Genomic DNA, 7,814 nt, shown 5'->3' with positions numbered 1-7,814 from the left:
GCTAAAACCAACACCAAAAGCTAAAATCTTCACAGTAGAAGCTAAAACCAACACCAAAAGCTAAAATCATCACAGTAGAAGCTTAAACCAAGACACAATAAGCTAAAATCTGCAGAGCAGAAGCTACAGTCAACACGACACAAGCTAAAATCAGATGTTGACAGGTTGTTGGTTAAAACTATACAAAGGTTTGTTTAACCTAAATGTTTCTAGCAGTGATCAATGAATCGTAAACATTCCCTTCAGTCATTTTTTAAATTTTTTTGTCTTGTAGGAGTTTTCATCTGTTTTCTAACTTCCTGTAGTGATTAGCTGCAGTGCTAATGCTAGTTTGTATGTAAGTAGGAAGAACAAGTGGAGGTTTGAGTTCTTCTGTGGAACAGTTCTGCAGCCGACCGTGTTTCTGTGAACACCTCTGCCCACAGTTCCACTTCCTCTGTTCCTTCCTGCTAAGATCTTCTCCGTTTGGAGCTGCTGGGCAGCAGCAGAGGTGTCGCAAACCAAAGTGATTTATGGGCTGGTGGTGGAGGCTTCAGGGGCCATAATTAGCTAATCTGTCTGTTGAGTTCAATAAGACGAGGGGAGGCAGAGGATCCATCTTGCTCACTCTGCTTTCTGTATTTTGTTTCGTTTTCCGCCTCTGTGGTTCTTTTACTCGTGGACCCAAACGCTCAGCAGAGGCCTTTGATGCCATTGGATCAATCTGTTTTAATTCTTCATGTCCTTATAATCCACTGTATTTTGGGATTATTGGGAGTTTTCTTGTAAAATTGTCTTGTTTGTCACCAGAGGCTATTTAGGAGCTGGTGGAATCGGAGACGATGGTCGTTACCCAAACTGCACTGGGGGGGCAGCGGGACTCATCGATAGATGGATGTTTGGAGACAACATGTACAGATATCCTACTTGCAAGGTGAGCTTTTTGCATGTACAGCCAAAAGGCAGGCAGTAGTGTGTGGGCCTGTTAGCAAAATATCTCATGAACTCTCAGGAAGTAATCATTGGCTGCACATAAACACCTGATGAACTTTTAGGGTTAAAACTGTTAGCGCAGCTTTTAAATCTTAGCCAACACAAAGAGACACTTTAACCCAGTCAGTTTTACAGGTATGGAGCTCAAACTGGGAGTTGCAGCAGCTGAGAGTCATTCCCAACAAATACTCCAAGTGTTATGGTTGAACAGAGATGGGATCCAAAGATGCAGGTGGAGTCGAGGAGCTCTGAAAATAAACTTTAAATTAAACAAAACTTAAAGTCGCAGCAAAGCATATAAAACCTAGAAGAAGCACAAGGAGGCACGAGGAATAAACGACATGGCAACCAACTAAGCTCAACTGCCAATGAAGGAGAAGAGAGAAGTAAAAAGGATGGATGATGAGGGAAGTGGCTGCAGCTGTGGCAGGTGGAGACCGGGAGCAGAACATCAAAACGTAACTCAGGACCTGCAGGAGCGTTTGGACCCAGGAAGCAGACGGGACTCGGAAAGCTAAAAAAACTATTTTTATTCAAGAAAACAAAATTGCTGTGTTTTTTTTTTTGGCCTATAGTTGCGTTTTTTTTGTTTTGTTTGTTTTTTGCATAATTTCCATGCCCTGCGACTTATACACTGAAGCGACTTGTTTATGATTTTCCCATATTTATAAACCAATTTTTGGCAGAGATATGACCGTTTTCATTTATTCTGACTGAAACTATTGAACACTACCATTTTCAGCCACTAGATGGCACTCGAGTAGTATGGCATGCTGTTGTGTCATGTAATAGGTTAAAGTGGCTATTATTTATTAACCTTTATTTAACCAGACAAATCCCACTGAGATCACAGATCTTTTGCAAGGGAGGCCTGAAGGCAGACTAACATGCACGTTTTTTGTCTGTGGGAGGAAACCGGAGTACCTGGAGAAAACCCACGCATGCACGGAGAGAACATGCAAACTCCACACAGAAAGACCCCAGGTCCAACCAGGGATTGAACCCAGGACCTTCTTGCTGTGAGGCAACCGTGCTAACCACTGCGCCGTTGTGCTGCCTGACACTTGGCTTGCCATCGACTGCCACCTTCGTCCAGCTCGCTTGGAGCAACCGTCAAATCAGCTGCATTTCGCTGCACCGCTCCGGTGAAATGCAGCTGATTTGACCATTAAAGTGCATTTATTTAGTAAAAGTTCAACTGAGACACACCTTTACTATAATGTTGAGCAAACATAATTGTTTTTAAGTGTTATTCTTGTTAAAATCCTCCCATGCACGCCCCCGCCATTTTTGGCACAACACCGGCCCACGTTTCCGGGTCGTCAGCGGTGACGCGTAACAAACGTGACACATCAGCGGTGACGCGTAATAGATGCGACTTATACGGCGAAGCAATATATTTTTGGATTTTTCCACTTTATTAGACATATTTGGACTGATGCAACTTATAGGACGATGCGACGTTTACGGCAAAAAATACGGTGCTGTTGCAGCAACAAAACTACAAAACACTCAGGACTGAAGGAGGCACAGATTAAAACTCTGGAAATAAACATAACATAGTCTGAAGAGCTGTAACCAAAAACTGTTGATGGTATGAAAACTGCAAGAATATAAAGACGGAGGTAATTAAGGAAAGTGGAGGCACCTGAGTAGAGTGGTGACAGGTGTGTGGGCGTGGCCAGCTGACAGAGTGAGGGATGGCTCGGGGAACAGGTGAGCCGAACAGCAAACAGGACAAAAGAACAGTTCAAACACAGAAAGTCACCGGACATTAAATAAACATGACCGTTTCTCCAGGTACTCCAGTTTCCTCCCACAGACCAAAAACATGCACGTTAGTCTGGTCGGTAACTCTAAATTGTCCCTAGGTGAGAGAGGGAGAATGGTTGTTTGTCTCTGTCCCTGTGATGGACTGGAGACCTGTCCATGTGTCCCCCACTTCTTTCACAGTGATGGCTGGATTTGGGCACCAGGGACCTGAAAAGGAAGAAGCGGGTAAAGATGATGGATGGATGGATGGATGGATGGATGGATGGATGGATGGATGGTTGGCTGGTTGGTTGGTTTTTGTCCACTGTCGCGAAGCAAAATGGAGGAATTGTAAATGCCCTCGCTCCATCGGTCTGTCAGTCCGTCCATCCATGCATGTTTTGGGTGCAATAACTTGAAAAATGATTAAATGGTAAATTGTAACTAGACTGCACTTATACAGCTCCTTTCTATTTAATCAAGACACTCGAAGCTCTTTACAACAATCTGTGCCTCATTAACCCATTCATACAGCTCTATACTAGATCTCTACTAAGACTAATCAGAGCTTTATCACATTCATGCACTGATGGGAGACGCATCGGAGACGATGAGGGGTTCAGTGTCTTGCCCAGGGACACTTCAGCATGTGACTGCTGGTGGAATTGAACCCCCAACTCCCCCAATGGAGGACGACTGCTCTAACCACTCAGCCACAGCTTCCCCAAAGTGAGGTACCAACTTCCAGTTTGTTGTGTGGCTGAAATGTTCCCTTTGAAAATTGGGTTGCCATGTCAAAATCCAAGATGGCCGCTTCCATATAGATATATGTAAACTGACCACCCCTGTTATTTGAGGAAACGGTGCTTTCTAGTTTTTATATTGTTTCAATGTATAGTTTCCTCAAATGATTTGATGGTCAAGGCCACCACTGGCCACCCCCTGGCTCCTCCTCTGCACCTGGTGGTGGATAAAGCTGCTCCCTCCTCTCCAGGATCCGTCACGCTGTGCCGCCTCAGACGAGAAATTAAAAACGACCTCTGTTCTTCTCCAGGGTAACTCCTTCCCACGTGAACATCTTGAATCAAAAACATTGAGGTTTACTTCATTCTCTGTTCAATTCCAGTCCAGAAAAACACTCGTCTCCAAAACTACAAACATTCAAATCCCTCAGGGACGGGGGCCGTCTGCGTACCGCTTGTTAACAAAACAACAGGTGGACTCTCGGACTCCCTCACTGATTTTACTTTTCTTTTCTGCAGGAAATGTATCGGACCGAGCAGCCCTTTGACCCAGAGGGGGTTCTGGGGACAATAAACTCTGTCGTGATGGGATTTCTGGGGATGCAGGTGAGCTGGACCAGTGGTTCCTCCAACATGAAACTATCAACAACAAGGTTGTAGCAGAGGTGTCAAACTGTGCCTTCAGAAAAACAAAACGGTTTAAGAGCACAGCTGCCCAGAGGACAGAGGTTCTGGTCCTCAGACCTGAGTCTCTGATGGGGTCGGCGTCACTTAAACCCGTTTGTTCTGTGGGAACTTGCTTTGCAAAAGCTGCCCCATTGCTCAATTCCCAGTGGTGGTGGGGGTGGGGCGGTTCTGAGCCCGTCAGTCAGCGGGCCTTAGACAACACGCCAGGTGTCCGCTGCCCTCCTCCTGTGTTTGACCAGGCTAATGCTCTCAGCTGAAACATATTCATCATCACCAAATTAATCAGTTGACGTACACGCCACATCTGGTTCCACGGGACGGGGCAGAATGGAACCGCCACACCAGCCACATCCCAGGACTATTTGGTTACCAAAGGCCAAACGCACGGACGTTTGAGCGCCCACGTGGGTTTTTCTCAGAGCCTGCGGGCCGAGCCTTCCTGTCCTCATCCCTGTTCTCTTCTTCCACAGGCGGGAAAAATTATCATTTTCTACAGGAGGAGGAACGTTCACATCCTCTGCCGATACCTGGTGTGGGCCATCGTTCTGGTACGTTTCATCGTGTGGACCGTCGCGTAAAACCACGACAGAAAACCTCCGAAGACGTTTTAAACGGCGTCTAAACTCCAACCGAACGTTGTAATGATCGGAGAATAAATAAATAAAACGCCGACGTTTTCTCTTTTAAATGTAGAAGAAGTGTAAAGAGAACCAGGATTAAAAGAGAAGACTCAGTCTAGTCGTCATGGTAACCACACACCTGTGTCTGTCACCTCATACGAGGCAGACAGAAACAGACTGAAAAGTAAGCCTCAAACAGTCGTCGTGTGAAGACTGTAAGTCAAATATTTAAAAAAAATCTTGAACCGTGAGCTGGGTTTGAAGTTTTACGTTTCTTCAGTGTTTTATGGAGGAAATAAAACGAGTAAAAAGAAACGTCACTTCCTGCTTTGAAGATGAAATCTTGAGCTAAAATAAACCTGAATCTGTGGACACCTGGTCGTGCGCGCTCTTTTCTAAACCGACTTGGGTGAAAACCGTGAAGTCCCACAGCTGTGAGGTGAAAGAGGACAAATATTTGTTTTATTTATAATTTACAAAAAAAAAGTAAAGAGTTTTGCAAAAAATATTCAATTTTAGAATAATTGAACGAGTGTGTGGCATCGTCAGTGGAAAAACCATCCATCCATCCACCCACCCACCCATCCATCCATCCACCCATCCACCCACCCATCCATCCATCTTATTCTGGACTCAGGTCTCGGGGGCAGCATCTTGAGCAGGGAGGTCCAGACATCTCTCTCCACATCCAGCTTTTGCAGTTCTTCTGGGAGGACTCCCAAGATGTTCCCAGGCCGACAGAGACGTGGTCTTTCCAGTGTGTCTTGGGTCTTACTTGGGGTCTCCACCCAGTCAGACATGCTCGAATCACCTCCCTAGGGAGACGCCCAGGGAGCATCCTTACCAGATGCCCCAACCTCCTCAACTGGCTCCTCTCGATGGGGAGGAGCAGCGGTTCTCCTTTGTCTCTCCTGAGAACTGAACTTCTCACCCTGTCTCTAAGGGTCTCAAAATAATACACTACCATTAAATATCCAAAAAAACAAAGTCGGCACAAAGTCTGCAATACTGCAAACACTCGGCAAAAACCGTAAAGAGTTTGGCAAAAAATATTCAATTTTAGAATAATTAAGAGTGTGTGGCATTGTCAGTGGAAAAACCATCCATCCATCCATCCATCCATCCATCCATCCATCCGTCTTGTTCTGGACTCAGCTGCTTCACACTCGGCTGTGAACCGCTCCATTGAGAGCTGGAGATCACGACACGACGAGGACCACATCATCTGCCAAAAGAGATGAGGCCACTGAACTGGACTCCCTCCACCCCCCGGCTGCACCAAGAAATTCTGTCCATGAAAGTTTTGAACAGAATCTGTGACAACGAGCAGCTCTGGTGGAGTCCTCCACCTGAAGGGGTCCGACTTGCTGCCGACAATGCGAACCCAACTCTCGCACCGCTCGTATAGAGACTGAACGTTGGAAAAAACATCAAACTTCAACTGTGGTTTTGTAAAACCCAATAAAAAAATCAAAAGCAGCAGTTCATTCGTGTAAAGTCCAGTTTTCTGTGACGTGTTCTTCAGCTGTAGATCCAAACAGGACTGGCTCATCAGTTTCTCTAAAATCCCATTTATCTTTTTGTTTTCTTGCACGTTTTGTTTCAAATGTCTGAAACGAAAAGTCTAAGCACACTGTTCCCAATCGAGCTGCATGCTCTGGAGTTTTTATTTTCAAAAGCAGCACGACGTAATAAAGAGCAGGAGAACAGGACTTGAGTTCTTGGTTTAAAAAGTTCTGTTTTCTGTTTGGCTCGCTGGTCTGGACGTTTTACTCTCAGGCGAAGTGCAGGTTGTTTCCAGTCTTGGTCTTTCTCACCACAGCCGTTCATTAGCAGAGCAGAGGACGTGTGCGTGATGTCAGCACAGTTCAACAACATCCATGACAGGCGGTGTTTCCGGGACGACATGTGTATCCAGCTCCTCGGGGGGGGGCAGTGCCTCACATGTGGTTTTAGATTCTGCTAAATAAAACAGTTCAATCTGCTCGAGAAGTCCCTGAGAACGGAGCAAACAAGGCTCCGAGTCAGGTTCAGGATAAAACTTTGAACCCAGGACAGGTTTAGGTGCCCAGACTTGTAGTTTCTGATGGTCTCAGGACGCAGCAAGGCTCGACTCCTGTTTGTTACGAAGGGGCAGCGTCCCCCGGGGAGAGGGCGAGTGTTACATGAGACGGCTTGTTTTGCATTTCTGAACCAGACGGGAGGCTCTAACAGCTAAAACCAGTTTGAACTGGGACTGCTGGAGACTCAAAACTGAGAAAATGAACACGTTCCGTCGCAGTCCCATCCAAACGTGACTGTTTTCAACCACGTGGTCGTGCTCAGGCCGTGCTTGAAATGATTCATGTGCCACGCTGTATTCTTGGCCGTGCGAGTTGTTTAGTTGCCTGCTTTGTTCCGACATGGCAGCAGCCTCCACGTTTATGGACGGCACCGCACTTTGGAGACGAGGACGTTCGCTTTCAACAGATTTTATTCCCACTGAGAGGCGGCCGCATCGTCTGTAAACTTTCTCTTGTCCCGCCCATAACTTCTGATCCACTCGAGATCATTTAATGAAGCTTCACACACCGATGCAGCATCTCTAACGGATTGTTGCTTATACAGTTCATCATCACAGCCCCAAAGTCAAGGTCACAAATCAAGGTCAAAGGTTAAACAAAGCCTTTGCTTCTCCTGGCCATTGCTGGAGTGCTGGATCTTTTCTGTCATGAGTAGAACTCCATGAAGTTCAGATCTGGGGCTTCAGCATCTTCTTCTTTCAACTTTTCCATCTTCAGGAGTCCCCACAGCGACTCCTCTTCCATCTCTCTGTCCTCACTCCATCTACCTCCATGTCCTCTAACTGCATCCATATGTCTCCTCTTTGTCTTTCTCAGCTGCATTTCTAACATCCTTCTACCAATACGACCCTCCTCTGGACAAGTCCAAACCACTGTCCCTCCTTTGGACATGTCCAAACCACTGTCCCTCCTCTGGACATGTCCAAACCACTGTCCCTCCTCTGGACATGTCCAAACCACTGTCCCTCCTCTGGACA

Source organism: Nematolebias whitei, chromosome 1 (genome assembly GCF_014905685.2).
Source record: "Nematolebias whitei isolate Nwh7 chromosome 1, NemWhi1, whole genome shotgun sequence".
In the NCBI taxonomy this organism is placed as follows: domain Eukaryota; kingdom Metazoa; phylum Chordata; class Actinopteri; order Cyprinodontiformes; family Rivulidae; genus Nematolebias; species Nematolebias whitei.
The sequence above is the reverse complement of the archived record's forward strand: the minus strand, read 5'-3'. Positions refer to the sequence as shown.